Genomic DNA, 18,708 nt, shown 5'->3' with positions numbered 1-18,708 from the left:
TATAAGTGGATATGAAGCTGAACATAGCTTCAAGAAGGCTGATCAGCAAATATAGAGATGTAAGAGAAAAAAAGAAAGCAGACACAAAAAGCACTCAAAACAACAGGAGTAATAAGGAGATGCTCCTAAATGAAAATAATACTGATATTATGTATAGAAGAACAGAAAAAAATTAGCATGCCAGATTTTAACTATAGATCAAAATCAAGCTAACAAGAGATGCCATTTATTGAAAAGAAAAAAAAAACAAACAACCAAACAAACAAACAAAAAAAACCCCGACAACAGCAAAAACCCCACTCCCTCCACAACAACAAAAAGAAAAAGAAGTGAAGCATGGCTAGTAATTCTTCAGGAAATTCATCTAAAGGAAAAACAACGAATAATGCCAAGAGGTCATTGTAATTCTCTATGTAAGGAGTGTTCTACTTCTGTAGAAAATATTGTTTTATTTGTATTTACACGAGTAGTGCAGGACTGAAAAAGGATCAAAACAAATCCAGAAGGAAGACAACTTTGTTAGCAATTTTTATTGTACAAAATTATCATTGAAAGAGGAGCACCTCAAAATTTTTAGTGTTTGGTTAGTACTTAACAGGCCTGGATTCATAGATAATAGTTGCCTCATCAGCTCAATACAGGATATGTAATCAAGTACCACTTGTTAAAGCATAAAGGTTGGAATGAGTTTATAAAAAATGGAGGGAATGGGCACATGAAGTTTTCAACCTTTGAAGGGAATATACTTTATTTCTCTGAATCTCTAAAAATACATACTAACATTTCTAATGTGGCATTGTCAGTATTAGATATAGGGCAATAGGATCTCTGACTATGCCCTGATCTTAAAAATCATGTCCGAGTCAGAAGAAAAGATGAAGTAACACTGAAAAAGGACTGTATGTAAAACAACAAATCACACTATAGTCATATGGTGGTTAGTTCCTTACAGAATTCCCTTCTAAAGGGAAGCCTTTAAAGCAATTGTAGAGGGATACCTGTTTTAATGTGTAGGGTGGTTTTAGGAAAAAAACCAACAAAGTGACATAGATATGACCATGAAAATTTAGAGCAACAAGTTTGCACTGTACGGGTGCAATTATGAGATAGAATTCCTTGAGAGGGTACATGTGAAATATTCATTCATAAATAGAACCACTATGGATGAAAACAAGAGCCAAAACTGGGTTTGCAGACTCAAATTTTCATTTGCAGACAAGTGCCCTTTGGCATTTTTTTCTTCCTAATGGGGAATAAATTAGGCACATTAGCAGCCAGATGTTTTAACAGATGATCTGAGATGGCTGCAAGAAGCAAAAAGAGGGCTCAGAAAGAAGGCCAACCAAATTAAAGGGATTCATGATACACAGCTGACATATCCCTGTAAAGATGGCTATTAATAAATACACAAACATTGCAGGGTTTCTAAATGTCTTGCTGTACAACAGAGATACAGAGTCCAGTGACACAGGAATAGAAATGATCATTTTTTTAAAACTAGGGAAGAGTCACATACCCTCTGGATGCTTCTTAGAAACACACGGAACCAAAGTGTTTTCCTCAGGAGGGCTCTTCTCTGGTGGAAACTGAGTACTTAATATATATCTTTCTTCAGATAAAAATAGTTTTGTATCTCAGTCTAAACAAGGATGTACCAAATCAGCCTCCCTTTTGAGTCAACAGAAAGCATTATTTTCCACAAAGTCCTGGCGGGTCTATGGACAACAACATTTAAATTGATGCAAACAGAACTGTGCTTTAGAAAAGTAAGTCCCTCAGGTTAAGTACAAGGAAATTCCTTTGCAACATTTAGCATATTACAAAGTCTAAGAAGAGGTTTACTTTCAATATGCAGGTACAGAGAAAGTGTTTTTCTTGGTAGAATACTTCTGTGTTCAGGTGCCCCAAAAATGAGGAACAAGGCTGTTCTCTTCATTATAATTTGTTTAATTATTGAACTATTAGTGGCCAAGATTAGGGACACCAGAGAAGTTTTGTAAATAAATGTACTGGGAATAGGCATTATATGCTGATTACTTTATGCTAGCTATACAAAATATCAATTTAATGAAATAGAAGCTTTCATTTGGGAACCACTTTACATACAATGCCTAAGTTTAAAAAAGAGGATAAGTGTGTACTGAAAGCAATATCAAAAGGGTTGGGTGTATTGGTATAAATATCAGAAGAGCTGTATACTTTATCATATTAGATTTATATTATAAAAATTTTCTACAGTGAAGTAAAAACTTGCATGCTTCCATAGGCAGAATTTATGTATTCTACCTAAAGATCAGCATTTTTTTTCAGGGGTTGCTTTTACAATGCGCAATTCTATTTTGTCTTAAGAAAATGAAGACGTTAATAAGTATTCTTTTTTAATTGTTCTGTGGTCAGCATGAAAAACAGTAGGAACAGCACAACTGCGTAGATCATTTATTTGTGAAGTGGCATATCAGTCTAGAGCTAAAATGTGTTTTTACTGGAGAGAATCTGTTATGGACTAAAAGCAGAACAGGGATGGGTGTGTGTGTCAAGGCAGAACCAATATCAGGCTGCATTTCGAAATTACAGTCCTAAGAACGTTCATTTATTAATTAGGTCTTTGTGAGGTATAAAGAAAATAAAATTCTGGGCTGAAAAAAGAGAATTTAGATGATAAAAATAAATTCAAAGTTCTCTTTTGGGATGCATGATGCTGGAAAGAAGGTATATTACATTAAAATGCATACACAATAAGTTAATAGGGTTTACTTGTTTTATTGAAACACATCTGGAAGAAAGTAGCAACAGTAACTGCATAAAAGCATTTCAGACATTGGATAGCATTTTGGTAATTAGGCTGATGTCTAGACTGTCTAGTGATGACATTTATTTTTGAAGGTAAACTGCATTAAGCTATTTAGTTATGAAATACAGATTATAAATATGAAACAGTTGGGAAAGAATAAAATGCTAAGACTGAAATGAGCAGAAGTAGGTGATAAGTATTGGCTTTGTTACAATCAGGTGGTGTTAGTTCTGTTCTGCCTGGTTCACAGAATATTTTTCTCTCTGTGTAATAAAGTACATTTTGTTGTGTTGGATGTCTGTCTAAAATGCCAAACAAACTGTCTTTCAGAAGAATTATATGGCACTGTTGCATTTCAATGTGTACTGGAAATCTGACAGGAATAAAAAAAACCCAACAACCTCAGGCAGGGAATGTTGTTTTAGGTCTTAAAGGTATGCAGTGGGAATTGGTGCACTAACAAGATTTCAGTTGTCCTGGTCTATAACCTCCTCTTAGCCTGAACCAGTCCCCTATATTAATCTTTTTTTACAAACTGTATAGTAGAAATAGAATAACTTATAAGGGAGGATCACTGTAATTAGCATATTAAAAAGAAGTGTAGGGGAAATAACATTCCTTGCCTATAAAATAAATAAATAAATAAAAAGGTATCAACTAAACAAGAAATTAAGAAGATGCTGTGGTATAATAGTTAGATGGAAAATAGTGGTAAATAATGCACTTGTAAAGGAAGATCATGTCCTTCCTTAATAGTCTGTACTTGTCCTGCCTCAAATGTCCTATTCCCCGCCCCGCTGAAAGTGTTCAGCTTCTTGAAATCTAAATTCTTGTCTTCAAGATGAAAGATTAATAGTAAAATCAAACTGTACTTTTTAATTTGTATAAAAGGGGTTTTCTCTGACAACTGAAGATCAATATATATTTGTCAGGAGAAGCTCCAGTCATTGGAGACTACAGTTTTCCATATTTTCTACTGAAGAGACAGTACAGGGACATTTCATCTAAATTTGCCAGGGTAAGGAAAGGATCAGTGTCACCAACACAGGATACACAAAAGTTTTGTGCAAGCAAATATTTGTCCAGACCATATACATACCAATTACAGGAGGACAAAATTTGACTTCTGCCTACCTTGGCAGTATCTTTTTAAGAGCCAGCTGCGAGTGTCTTTTTCAGCACTAAAATTATTTTTAATATAATGTTTCCTACTCTGGATGGAAATAGTTTTTACAGTCTAAAGTGGGACTTGAGCCCAGTATCCCAATATATAGAGCCATTAGATTAACCAACTGAGATGCTCCATCATAAAAAGATAACTACCTTTGCATAAATAACTCCTGACAATGCAAGCAGGGCTTGTCTTTGAAGGTGAGCGAGTACATTGTAGTTTATTGTACTATATGAATGATAAAAATGATATTTATAGATCAGACTACATTGACCCTAGTGATGAACGCTGAGAGATTTACACTTTAAGGGGAAAAACTTTTTAAGAACTGACATCATCATCAAACAATTTGTGTTTCTCAGTGAATCCACAAGCTGAGCCTAGTGTTTTAATGACTAGAAATCATGAATATTAAACTAGAGAAAAGTTGACAGTATTTAAATGAGCATCATTAAGAGACACATAAATTAACAGGATTTTTAGTTCTTGTGGAACCGCCGTTTCAATGTTAATTAAACAACTGGAGTGCTCTTGTGCATTCCCAGCAAACTGTCCCTAATGTGTTCTGCTGAATATCATTATGGGTGGCTGCCTTGCTGTTTAATTATTTTCAAGCTGATTTTTTTTTTCCATTGCTGCAGTGGTTTTATGCTTGTCTTGCATTCAGAAGGTGATGGGGCTTAATCCCAGAGGAGTCTGTCAGTTTGATCTACATGTGGTGCCTGTACTGAAATACCCATTTTTGTGACTCATAAAACATGCACATATAGTGTTGCTGCCTAACCCTGCTGAAAAAGCCCCACTATTGACTGCATTATCTTTGTACGTAACAGCCATTTGATGGCTTACTGGGATTTTAGCAGTAGTTCTCTATCACAGTGGTAATCATTATTTATTCCATTCTGCACACGCAGGTGGTAAAGAATATGAATTTAGTTATAGGGAAGGGAAGCAAAATAAGCGTGAGTTCTAGTTATTTTGTAAATGTGAAGAGAAATCCTACACAAAGGACTGTGTGCTGTATCTGTTTAGCAAATTCTAGCTGTTCCTTTACTTCTAACGGCAGTAGGCATGTGTAAATCAGAAATTAAAACTGTGTGTCTTTTCAATTTTGGACACTCACCTAGTCTCTCAGAACCAGCTCTGTAGGCACTGCAGACTTTTTTCTCCTTTACTACACCTTGCTTTGTGACTCCTCTGTAAGTGTCTAGGCATCTATCCTTTCTACTTGCACCTACCTTGCAGGAGGCCATACTTCATGTTTGAAGGAGACATTCCCTCAAATTTTCACATTTAAAGGCCAAGCTGGATGGGGCTTTGGGTGATCTAGTGTGAGTTGTCTGTGCCCATGGCAGGGCGGTTGGAACTGGGTGGTCTTTAAGAACTTTTTCTGGCCCAAACCATTCTGAGATTGGTCATGAGGCCTGAAATGAGGCTCTATGGACTCTTGGGGTCCAAGACCACCTTTGTTTTGTAGGCTTTTGCTCATGTTACCTACTCTCTTTCTCACTGATAGCTCATACTGTGTTCTGTGAAGCTCATGTCTGGATGCCAGTCTGTGCAGGTGACAGAGCAGGCAGCCATGAGAGGTTGAGGGATCTTCTTCTTGGAGACTTTCCAAAGCCAATTGGATGTAGTTCTGGGCAAGCAGTTCTGGGTGTCTGTGCTGAAGCAGGGTTGGATCAGATGGACCAATAGGACCCTGCCAACCTCAACCTGTGTGTGATTCTGTGTCCTTTCCAAGCCTGGGCAGATTTCTAGGTCTAGCACATACAGATAAACATCCCAGCTAAGTTTACCATAGATATTATGGTGCTGTACTGTAAAAATGATGCAGAAGCCGTTTCAAACATCTATATAGGCTGCATATAAAGAGGCCATTGGAGATTGTGACAGCTCTGGCTTATGCAAGGAAGAGAATGTGCCCTTTCAGTGCTGCCTTGGCAAAACAGAGCAAAGGCTCTAAATACTGATTAAATGTAAATGAACTCATATGCTGTCACCCTGCTTCCTCCCCTGTTATCCTTCATGAAATACAGCAGTCCATAGAGATAATGTACTTAGTTTGGCTATGCTGAAATTATGAGTAATAAAGTAGATGGAAATTAGAAATCTGATACAATCCTCAGTTTTAGGATTATCTTTCACTCTGAAATAAAGTTTTTAGCCAGTTTTCTCGGAAATATGACTGAACGTTTTTTGATGGGGAAAAGTATTTTTGCATCCAGACCTCAATTTAATTAACTAAAAGTTGGTTCTGAATGTCTTTCCTTCCTACCTGCCTACTCACAGTTGCCTGTATTAATAGAAACAGTTGATAGATGTCTTCAGGGGAACTTCCTATCCTAATTAGTAGATTTTTTCATACTGCTTCTTGCCAATAAAAACAAAATCAAAATAACAAAACAAAGCTAATTATGTGGTGCTTTGAAATACCTGTCACTTAGTTGGATATACATTTCCTCCTCCCCTTATTGTACATCATGTCAGTTAATTGGCATTTGTATATAATGCATTTGGCTTTCTACTGGAATACTGTTGTGACAGTTTGTTTAGGAAGTGATATCCAGGTCCTTTATGAACTCTTCCTGACTGGAGCATCAAGAAAAGAAGCAGCTGTAGTTTACAGAGCAAGCAGGCGTGTCATGCAAGCAAGTTGTTGACTCTATTTGTTTAGACTAATATCCTTGAAGATCCTCCCATTTCTCTTCCCCTCAAATCTCTAAGTAGCTGGTGTCTGTAGGTGTGAGTATTGAAAGTAGATCTGGGACAGCACAAAATGCTGGGTGTCTGGATGTAAGATTTAACTTTGGCTAGATTAAATGCCTGATTTAGCCTCAGTTTTGTTTGAGACAAAGTGAAATGATGTAATTCATGTGTGATCTCTTAGAAGGTATAAAATAGTTCTTGGTTTTGGACTCCAGCACTTATTAAATAAAATTTATTCCCTCTATTCTCTCCAGATTTGTTTGAACTTAATAATAATGTAGTGTAACATGGTGTTGTCTCTATTTAGCTTAAGTGATTAATGGGGCATGTTTGCAAGTAGACCAACTCTTCTGTAAGTCACCATCTTGATGAATTTCTAGCAGTTTGAACAATTCACTCAGGCTTTCCTGATTTTGGGGTGGGGACGTGAGGGCTGAGAGACAGAAATTGGTGCAGTTACATTCTATGTTGTGTAAAGTAGTGTGCAACTCATTGAATGCATGCTGAATATGGCTTTCATTGCTCTATTTAAGTAGTCTGCGTGGTTTCAGATTGTATACTACAGGCAGCTGGCAGAGTGAAGACAGCACTGCATTTTGTTGTTTATAAAGTCTTGTCTAAGGAGATGTGTGTCAGATCCTGTGAACATTTTAGAAGGGAAGGAAGTTGAAAATGCCAGTAGCAAATACAGACAGTTGCACAGTGATGCTGGTGCAAAGGGAAACAGAACTGTACTGAGTGAAAAATCCCATCCGAAGTTTTCAGGAGGGAGGACAACAAACCTACCCCAGAAACAAATTCCAGCCAGCCAACAACACCAACAATAATTCAGTAATTAGAGTAGGAAGCAAGTTTTCTTTTAGTCTGAAATTTGCAGGAGGAACAGTGTGAAGCCCAGAAGTGGGACCCTCAAGGGTCGTGCTAAACATGTACTCCTAGCACTACTGAAGGCTGTGTGTTACATGTGTTGGAGGGCAACAATCTTCCTCATTTACATTTATTACAGTGGCCACAATGATATGATTCTGATTTATTAGACTGACATTTACCTTTGCCTCACTTGTATTTCCTTGAAATATCTAGTACAATATATAAATTCCTATCTCTGTTCTGGGATGAAAAAAGAAATAAGAACCTTCAAAAAATGCATTTTATAATGAAGGCAACTATGCTATCTTATTACTCCTCACTGACTCCCTTGTGTTTAACTTCCTTAGTACATACTACAGAGCACAAACTGTTACTTCTGACCACAAAGCTGTATACAAAACAGTCATTTAATTTTGCTGGGCTAGTACATTGGATCGGTTGCTGTTGTTTAGATGCTAGGTGTTTTGCAGAGATTTTCAGAGTGCTTCTGTGTCATTTAAGTATTGCAAACTGCAAATAGTGCCTTGTCAATAAAGTTTCATAAAGGTGAATGCATTTCTGAAAGTCCTAAAAATAATGAATGAATTTTAATGCCCTTCTCTGCCTATTTTATGTTCTATTTTGCACACTGCATACAGATATCAGTGGTGCAACAAAGTGTTGGAAACCTGGCCTAAACTCCCCATCTTTTATTTTTATTTTTTGCCATTCCAATCAGACTTGGTGAGATTGGGCTTGGATGCCCTCCTTCTGAAAGGGGCAGTGTACCGGGGTGAACTGGTTCCTGGGCATAATAGTAGCTTCTGTTTGCAGTTTATGGTGCAAAGGCACAAACTATATGTTTGCTTTCTCTGCCATGCATGGTAACCAGGTCACATTTTCCTCAGCGTGTTGGAGGAAAGGAAAAGGTTGCAATCCCATTATTTAGAAAGTCTTTGTGAGCCCTTAGTGCAGTGAGATGGGAATCAGGAAATGAATGAAAGCTAAAAAAACAACAGCCGAAAAACAACAAAACAAACCACAGCAAATAGTAAAGGGCTTGAGGAGAGCCCAGAGCCTGGGGAATGTTTGAGGAACAGGCAAACAGGGACATTAGCAAGAGGTGAGCCCTTGCTTTAGTGTCTGGTTCTGCTAGTTTTGCTTTTCTCTGGGCACAAAAACACTGAAACTAAATGCAAGATCTTCGTTTGCTCAAAGCAAACCAGTCTGAGGCCTCTTCCTCCTATATCTCACTTTCATTCTTGGACTGATGTGCCAGTATCCTGCTTCTGGGCTGCAAGAGGCTGAGTCGCAGTCCCTGTGCAGCTCTGGGTGCCTGGCCACGGGGTACTGCGTGTGCAGGGAGCTCTGGCAGTTTGCAGGAGGTTTGTAATCACAGCATTTGGAGACAAAAGGCTCCTGAGCAGGAGCGGTTAGCTGGCTCTCTATCAATTGAAATTCAGGTTTTCGAGCAGCAGTAATCTGATACTCTTTGCTTCTGCCATTCTGGGCTGCTCCAGCATGCACATCAGAGCTGTACACACAAAATCACATTTAAAACAGCTTTTCAGAAATCTTTCTTTGTTCTGAGCTTTTAATGTTTATTTTTCTTCTACACAATGGCGATTCTAGTTAAAATAGCATTGCATCGTTTGGCTCTGGTTGCTAGATAATTGGGGAGTCTTTAAAGTGGATTTTCAAGTTGAGAGTAATGGAGACAATTTATAGCAGAACAGATGGTTGGCCTTCATTTGCCTGTTGACAGGTAACGTGTTGTCAGCACTTCAGGTTGTTATCATACAGAGAACAGCAGTTCAGGATCTTAATTGGGACCCAAAAGGATATACTCTACAGCATTTCCTGGGCATTTACAGGCACAGGAAGACGTACAAAACAAAATGGGGGAGGAAAGAAAGCTGAGGCATACATACAATTCAAATGCAAAAACGCTGAGTTTCTGCATGATGATTTCAGTGTGCAAATCTTTTGATGAAGAGAATGCAAAAATTGAGAGGATCAGAGAACAGGGCAAACTTCTGCTTCCCGTGCACGGGTACAGCAGGGGTGTCCGCGTCCTCGCACAAGGACATCCTGCTGTAGCAACTGCAAACAGTTCATTACAGCAGCAGAATATGCTGTGCATGGAGCTATGCAGGACACCTGGAAGACACTTAGGGAAGTTGAGGGATTTCTCATTGACGCTTCTCTGTGATTCAGATGTTTGCTATATCAAGTAGGGGGCAGCTGATGCCACTTTCTTTGAGGAAGCACCATTGTGGTTACCTGTAACGTACCTGCCTAAACCGGAAGAATCATAGAAACACAGAGTGGCTTAGGTTGGAAGGGACCCTAAGGATCATCAGGTTCCAAACCCCTGTCACAGGTAGAGCCATCAGCCTCCAGATCTGGTACTAGACCAGGTTGCCCAGGGCCCCATCCAGCCTGGTCTTGAACACCTCGAGACAGAGCATCCACAGCCTCTCTGGGCAGCCTGTTCCAGCACCTCACTACTCTCTGTCAAGAACTTGCCCGTGGCATTCAATCTAAACCTTCCTTCCTTTTACTTAAAGCCTTTTTCCCCTTTGTCTAAGTCTAAGTAAAAAGCTGATTCCCCTCCTGTTTAAAATCTCCTTTTATATATTGGAAGGATGCAATGAGGTCTCCTCGCTGCCTTGTCTTCTTCATGCTGAACGTATCAAAAATCTGTACAGTTTTTTAATGCCAAGGTTTGTATGAAATATTACAAATCAATTGCTAGCTTTGTTACCCTTATACTTTATATTGCTATGTTTAATTGCTTCATTTAGTGTGTTGACCTCCTCCTGGGAGGCTGTGTTTTCAGAAAGTCAATGGTTCCAAAGGGTTGGAATAAGAAATGCCTGTTTGGATAACTGCTGGGAAACTATAATACATGCTGCCAGCAAGCAAGCTGTCGGTGTGGTCCATAGGGGACAAATTCCTCTCTCATATTTGCTGCTTAGAGAGATTCCCCTGAAATAATGCCATTATCCCCAAGAATATTGTGAACTTTTGCTCTTCAAACATTCTTTACCTCTCACATCCAGTTATGAACTCCTTTCACAACTCATTATTATTATTGAGGTCTAACAGTGTGCTTGGCCTGAGTCAGTAGCACGTAATTCCTGCCTACAGGGCTAACAAGCTATGGCGGGCTGCGCTGCTTCAGAAATGAAATCAGAGCCTAGAAGCAGGTCACATCCCAGCTGTGATATTTTCCCAAGGAAAGCAACTTGGTTAAGCATACAGATAAAGCATGATCTCCATCTGAGAGGCACATGATGCTGTATTATTTAGGAATGACTATTTTGAAAAACAAAAGCAATTGCTACCAGGCTGCCTTCTTCAAGCCCTGGGACAAAGAGTAGAGGAAGCGGACACCTCTAACACAACTTTGTTTTTAAGAATAATGAGACATCAGATGAGATACTATTATAAAACTCATTGAGATTCCATGCAGCAATACAGCACCTATTGCTACCCAAATTTCAGGAGCATGTGGGAAACGTGTGCAATCTGGATTAGAAACAGAATGTCTTCTAGCAAGATTTGTTGTTTTTTTCCAGGAAACCACAAATGTGACTCTCATGCTCAAAAACAAAAATGGGGAGAATTTTCCATCCAGTGAGGAGCATGGGAAATTCACACCACTGTACCTTGCCCTGTGGATAAGTAGCTGATATCTGCCTTCAGGAAGACTTATTTCTTCAGCTAGGCCAAGTTACTGGACTTTATTTAGTTTACAGCAAGGCTTGGATGCTCACTGCTTTACACTTGCAAAATATTATTTTGGCCAAATCATGATTAAAAGGATATTTTTAACTGGCTTCCACAGGCAAAATGTCAGAGGATTTGGTTCTGAGTCAGAGATTTAACTTCTGTTTAGGGAGCAACTCTGGAGCACTTCTGAGTTGCTGCAATATTCCAATGTGATGTGCTGAGTTTACTGTTCTGTGCAAAATTGAGTGGGTGCTAAATATTGGACTGAGAGCAGAGCATCCATACATGAGTTCATTGATGCTCAGCTTTAGATAGATGAGATGTACCATGAAATTAGCAGGCTTACTCATGCTGAAAGCCATGCGTGGTTTGGTGCTTTGCAAGACTTGAATCACAGAATAATGCAATGGCTTGGCTTGGAAGGAACTTTAAACACCATCCAGTTCCAACCCTCCTGCCATGTTCAGGGTTGCCACCCACTAGATTAGGCTGCCCAGGGCCCATTCCTAAACTAAAGTTGCCTTTTGATGCATGGTACATGTATAATACAGGTAACAACATTAGCAGCTGGTCTACTCCTCCCCGCTACTGCATCCTTGCGTGCACTTGAAATGCATGAACAGCATAAAAGTACTCTTTGCTCATTTAGATTTTGGAGACTTTGTTGAATCCGAGCTAGCAAAATTAGCTGTGCTCAGGTGGCACAAACAAGTTCTCATCAGAAAGCAAGTGAAGTCCTCCTGACCATTTCTATGAAAAATTAGGTAGGGGTGAACTGCAAGTGCTGTTGAATTGAGGGGGCTGTTGAATCAGCTTCGTGACACTGCTACTCTCTTGGGGCATGCCCGACTCTTTATTTAGTCAAGAACGGAATTAAGAATCTGTGCTAATAATGTACAGTTATACAGTTATGCTAAACCTAAAGCAGATAGCTGCTTTTGGCTATTCTTAAGCATTTCCTCTCTATCTGGTGTTTTATCTGTTAAATGAACCTGCCTCAGCTGCAGAGATATGAGCAGATGCTTGAAGCCTACCTTGCTGAGAGGGATAGAAGCAAAGATTTGGTGATATTTGATAGATATTTCACAGTTAACGGAGCAAGGATGCGCCAAATTGGTTTGCTACTAAACCTTAGGGAGAAAATGGAGCTTACTGGTGTGCTAGGACCCCAGTTTTGTCCAAGTACTGAGTACTGAGGCCCCCACCCCACTGCCTAGGGGAGATGTATGCAGTATCTGCTGGGGTTTATGGGGCTGGAGAGCCCAGGGCAATGCTTTGTACACCCTTGCTTCCCATCCCACACTCTGGGTGAACCAGACACATTCTACCTCTAATTATCTCCAATTCATAATTAAGCAGATTTGTTTGTTCCTTTGTTTTAAAAGGTTTCTCTTTCCCTTACTTTTTCTTTCCTCACTGTAACATTTTCTTGTGATACTGAAAAGAATTTCTTCATTGTTTGGACTAATTTCCAAACAGATTAAAAACTGTTGTAGCAGTCAAGCTTCAGTTCCTTCGTTTATTAGATTCAGAAGACAGCAAATTCCTTAAAACACAGATATAAACAATTATGGTAATGCATTCTGATTTTATAATTAGTTTTCATCACATGAAACATATATAAGTTTGGGCTTCAGTGGTTTGTTTTGTTTTTTTTTCTCCTGTCCGCTTCTTCTCCCAAGTCTGAGTTTGGAGTTCATGCATTTCTGTTCCCAGATGTGCTCATAGTCTTTGATGGACAGTGTGGTAAGGGGTATAAACCTTCCCTTCAGTGGCACCAAAATATACAAGAGAAGGCCACAATGCTGGCACAGAAATTATTTTTCTGTAAAATACATAAGGTGTAACATATCTTGTCTTTTTATTGCTATTATTATTATTGTTATTATTATTATGAAAAAGAGAAGGAAACTGCATAATCCTTGGGATGCTTTCTGAATGTTTCCATGCCTGTTTCACTGTGAGATCAGAAACCAGAGTCCAGGTGATATGAGGCACAAATGGTGCTAATCTGTGAAGTAGGGCAGAGTGGCTCTTCTCACAGTGAATACTGGATGGGAAGTTTTTGCCTATTGACATAAACATGAAACTCTCATGTACTTCGTGGTGAGCCTGACCTCACCCTGCTAGAGATAGTGAGATATTTTCCAGTGACTTTTTTGGGCACGGAATCAAGACGTTGAGGCTTTGCTTAAGGTTGAATTTGGGCCTCTCACATTGTTACATACAAGAGCTTCTTAATTTTTGTTTTAATTACTTTTGTCTTGCACATCCAGAAGGATAGGAAATGAGTTTTATTAATACACTGAGAATGTAATGATCATTAAAGAAGAAAGAAAGGATTATAGTAGTCTGGTGCTGTCCTCCCACACGGAACCCCGAAACCTAATTGTAGCCCTTGAGGGTTTGAGCATTGCCCTGCTTAATGATAATTTGTGTCACTGCTCCAAAAAGGAAGTGGCTGTTAGGGCAGGAAAAAAGCTCTGATGAACAGTAGGAGAGATTAAATTAACATGAATGGGAAGAAGCCCCATATGGGATCATAAGATCCATTAAGAGAAGTATTTCCAGGAGAAAGAGGGAAGCATTAATACCATTGTACAAACACTGATGAGTTTCAAATGATCTCATCTGTATAATTGTCATCACTTACCTTCAAGGAAAATGAAGTCAAGCTGAAACAGGTGCAGGAAAGGACAGCAGGGTGACAGGGGCAGCTGACTGGAGAGTCTGCCTGACAAGTGGGGACATGGCTATTCTGTGTGTTGAAAGACAGCAAAGAAAGCCTTGAGCTAGCACCTGCCCAAGCTACTATACCCAGATGGTGCACTCAGATGTAGAAACAGCAGCATTAGTGTAGCCCTGAACCTCAGTTGAAGTACACCGCAATGCAGCAGTGCTTATTTGCTCAGGTGAAAAGCCTCTATAGCTGTCTAGAGCTGGTGCTGACTCCTGTGGAAGCCAGGTTGCACAGCTCTTCTGGGGCTATTGCACATCCTAAAAGAGTTTACTGAACCTATTTGAGTCAAGACTGAATGGATATAATTTCTCTCTTTCCAAAGAGAGAAGCACATACTGAACTGTGGACAGTGTGCACGCATGCTGTGGGAAGGGTGGAGGAAGAAGAGAGAAAGGACCTATTTAATCTGGGGCAAAAATAAATGTACCTAAAGTGGTTATGAAAACAGAAGGAGCTCTAACTGGCAGAGGACCAGTTTTGTAGTGGCTTTACGTTAAGGGTATTGAACCCACTTCTTAGCTGATGTTTGTTAAAGTATACTTTGGCTGACAACTGGATCTGCATGGACTTGGCCCTCTAGTTCTATACCCTGTAGTCAGTCCTTTGCTGGATAAAATGGAAGTGAGAGTCATACAAAAGATGTCATGTTTCCTGGGTAAATCTCCAATAAGTGCCAGAATGCTCAGTAAGTTCCCTGAGGCCAAGAATTCACAGGGTTTTCTGGGCTGATAGTGGGGTCTAGCTATATCTATGCATGATCTAAACACAAATATAATGTAAAGATTTTTAACATTTTATGAGTAGAACTTCCTGCAGCCTAGGAAGAATCTCATATAAAAGGGAAATACTGTCACCAGCAGGGATGGAGAAGTGAAATAGCACAGCTGTTGTTGCATGGTAGGTTGGGGGCGGAAAGAATCCATGTTCCCCGTGTTTCCGTTACTAGGGGCCGAGTCAAACCAGTGGCTGATTTACACCAACTTGGGAGAGTAAATAAGGGCAAGTGTAGAAGATAACTTTACCCAGGACAGATGTGCAGCTGCTTCTGGGTGATATCTCCGAGGTGGAAACTAATTTATATGTGGTAACCCTCAGCAAAGCCTGGGCAATGGAAGTATAGATTTGGTTAGAACTACAGGATGTTTTGTAGACCAAATCAGAATGAACTGAACTCTCCCAAGTTCTCACTGGTCCTACAGCTGACCTTGATTCACCTGTGATGGGTCTGAGTGAGGATGCTACATGTATGGGATGTTAGTAGCTCCTTATCTGTGGAAGGACATAATCCAGATAATCCTGCGTAGAAGGCTGTTAGTGTAATATTGCAAAGAACTGAATCTCAATTGATACAAAGATCTTTGTACTTACGCATATGGCAAGGCTTCTGAGGTGAGCTGCTGATGTGCACAGGGCAACAATCAGTCCTTGGGGGGCAGGGCCTGTCTGAGATCAGTATGAAGGTATGCTGAATTTATGCTGTATATGCTAAAGCACTCTGTCAAAGGCAGGATATATGCATATGTTTATTTCACTCTTTGAGGCAATTTATACAGACTAGAAGAGACAGAGACAGTAGAGGTTAAATATTCAGGGTGGAGATTTAGCCGTGTGAATCCTATTAAGGTTAATGGAAGTTGTACCACTAAGTCCCTTCATGTCTCTCAGTGAATAGTCAGTAACCCTTGTATTATATGCTTTGACAAGAGTTTTATCACAAATAGGATCCGCACCAGAAATAAAACTCATTTGATGAGCCAAATGTATTGATTATTTTAAGGACAGCAAGTTCTGTTGTGGTTGCTGTTCTGCTCAGAAGCCAAGACATACAAAGAGTTAGGGAACAGATTAGATTTCTGTAAGAAGTAACTTTTGTTTTCCTGTCTGAGATCCTTTTATAAGCCTTATGATGCATCAGTTTTCAGTATTACCCCCATGAAGATGTCATCAGGTTCTCATCCTGTTCTGCTCCAAATACCTTCTGGGAAATTTGAGCCACCTTATCTACACTGAGAACTGTGTGTGTTGAGCACTTGGCACAAGCTGAGCTGTAGTGAAAGGGTTGCCAGATATGACTTTAAACTCAGATTTAGTACTCTGAGGTCCTGGACATGAGATGCTGTTTCTGTACTATCTGGATGTGAAATTTTCTGACATCAGTAACACTGTACTCTGTGCTGTTAGGTTTCTTTCTGTTGGAACACAGCAAAAATAAAAACAAAGCCAACCAACCAATCAAACAAACAAAAAAAAGCAGAGCAAGGGAAACCTGCCCTCTGTACAGTGATCTGCATCTCACCAGCATGCAGTGGAGCTGCAGAGATCTTCACCTGAGCAAACCTGAATCCTTCAGCACCAGACCATCTGTAACCTCCTGAAAATACTTCCCATCACTAAAATCTCACCACTTCAAAAGTGGCTTTTGAAATAATTTTTTCCTTTAAGTCTGGTAATATGTGACAAGATAAGGGTTAAAAAGCCTTTCTATCTCTAGGACAAAGCAGTGGATTATCAGCCTTATCCTTCTCATAAACACCCAGGACACAGTTCAGCTGAACCCTTATGTGAGTCAGGACTCATTTTCTCTAATATAATCATATGTTTGGTGATGGATTCAAAGAAAATTGCCCAGTACTTGCAGGGTTAAATCACTAATAATGATGTTAGTAGTGATCTGGCTGGCAAAATATAATTCCCCTGAGATCGTTTTCTCCAAGAAAGGCAGCAGTGCTGCTTTTTGTGAGGAAGGCATAATGCTCTGGTTTCCATGTGGATTAGCTGATCGCTTTCACATCTAACCCTTTTTTTGGCACTTAAAGTTCGTATCAGTGCTGTGATATGAGGGTGACATTCACTGATCTCTGCCCATCTTTTGTCTTCATTTGTCTTCATTACCAGTTTTTTGTAACCTTGGAGAAACAAGTCACAGCAACCATCAGTCCAACCAACAAATTTGCAGGCAGGCCAGGGTGCAAGCGGGAGGATCTGATGGGAGGTCAGTCCCTGCTTTTCCTGGCTAATGCACCTTCACAGACTTCACTCTTCAGGATGATCTGGTGTAGCAAAAAGGTGTGAAACAGGGAAATCCAGACCCAGGTAATTCAGCTCACGTTTAAAAGGAGGTTTTGCTTGTTGATTAGGTAATCCTTCTCTAGGAAATGCATGGCACCAACTGCTTTTCATGCTAGATTAGTGCTCCTGTGGTCAATTTGCTTTTACTAATGTCAGGGCCCCACGGAGCAGGTTCATCTGTCGCATAGCAACTGCTTCAGCAGCAGTGGAGGTAGCCATGCATAAAAGATTACACATGATGGCAGGGCACAAGTGTGAAGATTTTCAAAATTAGATACAATCTCAGCATGAATATGAACTGCAGAATTGACATGGAAGGATTTTTTTTTTCAAGTCATCAAGTTTCCATATTTATCGGAAAAAATGGTTTAACTGCAGTGCATGTAATACCAAGGAAATGCAGAGGGCAGTCATTTAGAAAGAGCAGCAAACAAGCCAGCGTCTGTATACAAATAAATGTAAACAGAAAGCCCCACACAGTTTCTGCCAACTGTGAGGCCGCCTTTAGTTTCATGCTGCAGATGCCCTCAGGAGTGAAGACAATCTACAGTATTTTATGTACATTTGAAAAGGTCACACTCTAAAATGTCCCGCAGTCACTGGTGAGAGTGGCTGAGATAACATACGGGACTTCATTTACAGAGGGCATCAGGGTGACCTGAGCATTTCCTAAACCCTACTCCAGCTCCTGCTCCTGCCTTGTTGCCTCATCCTCGGGAGCAGCCAGCTTTTACTGGCTTCCTTGGCTCTGGCTTCTGCTTTGTCACACTGTCCAGCTTTCTTGGACGTTTCTTTTCAAACAACATGCAATCTTCTCTTAATAGATGGATATAGAGAGAGGGAGATTGATCGATCAGTTACTTTAGAAGCTATATGTCAAGGACTCTGTTTTGTTGCTAAAAGAGGTTTTTTCTTTTGTCTCCAAAGTAGAGCAAAAGTGAGAATTTCAAGATATTTGTATCTGAAATGCCCTGCTAATTTGATGGACTACTTTTGCAGGGAAGGTTTGTTTTTGTTTTGTACTGTTCTGTATTTCCTCTTACCAGGAGGACAAAAGGCTTGGCTCCTGCTGCAGAGCGCTGTGGCCGATCCTTTTGTATGCAAGACCATCAGACTTGCCTGAAACAGGAAGCTTGGAGGTAAATCAGGCTAATGAAGCATCTCAGAGAGGACAGTGTGCATTATTTTGTATCCCACAATGATTTCAAAGTCAACACACATACGGTACCAAGTATTTTGAAGACTAACATACCTGTAGGAGAGCCAAGAGAAGGCTAGTCTCCTTGGTGCTTTCGTTTAACTCATAGCAATTAGCTCTCCTTTCACAGTGAGGAATACAGGAACCATTTTGCACTCTGGATAAATTTTATCTAGGCAAGAAATTATGTTATGACAGTTGCTATCCTTGATGCTAAAATGCTTTTATTAGGACAATTACAGCTCTTTTTACTCCAGGCTGAAAGAGAAAGTGAAAAGCTAGCTTTGCTAGAGAGAAATCAGTTTGTTAGGAATGGCCTTTTGCTGCAAAATATTAGGGTCTTCTGGATTAATCTCCGGATTATATAGATTTCCCAAGGATAAGAGAGCTAAGTCATCCTCCGTCTCTAAGGAAGACAGCATTGTAGCTACTTTGGCTAATCT

Source organism: Excalfactoria chinensis, chromosome 8, assembly GCF_039878825.1.
Source record: "Excalfactoria chinensis isolate bCotChi1 chromosome 8, bCotChi1.hap2, whole genome shotgun sequence".
Taxonomy (NCBI): domain Eukaryota; kingdom Metazoa; phylum Chordata; class Aves; order Galliformes; family Phasianidae; genus Excalfactoria; species Excalfactoria chinensis.
This window is presented reverse-complemented; position numbering follows the sequence as displayed.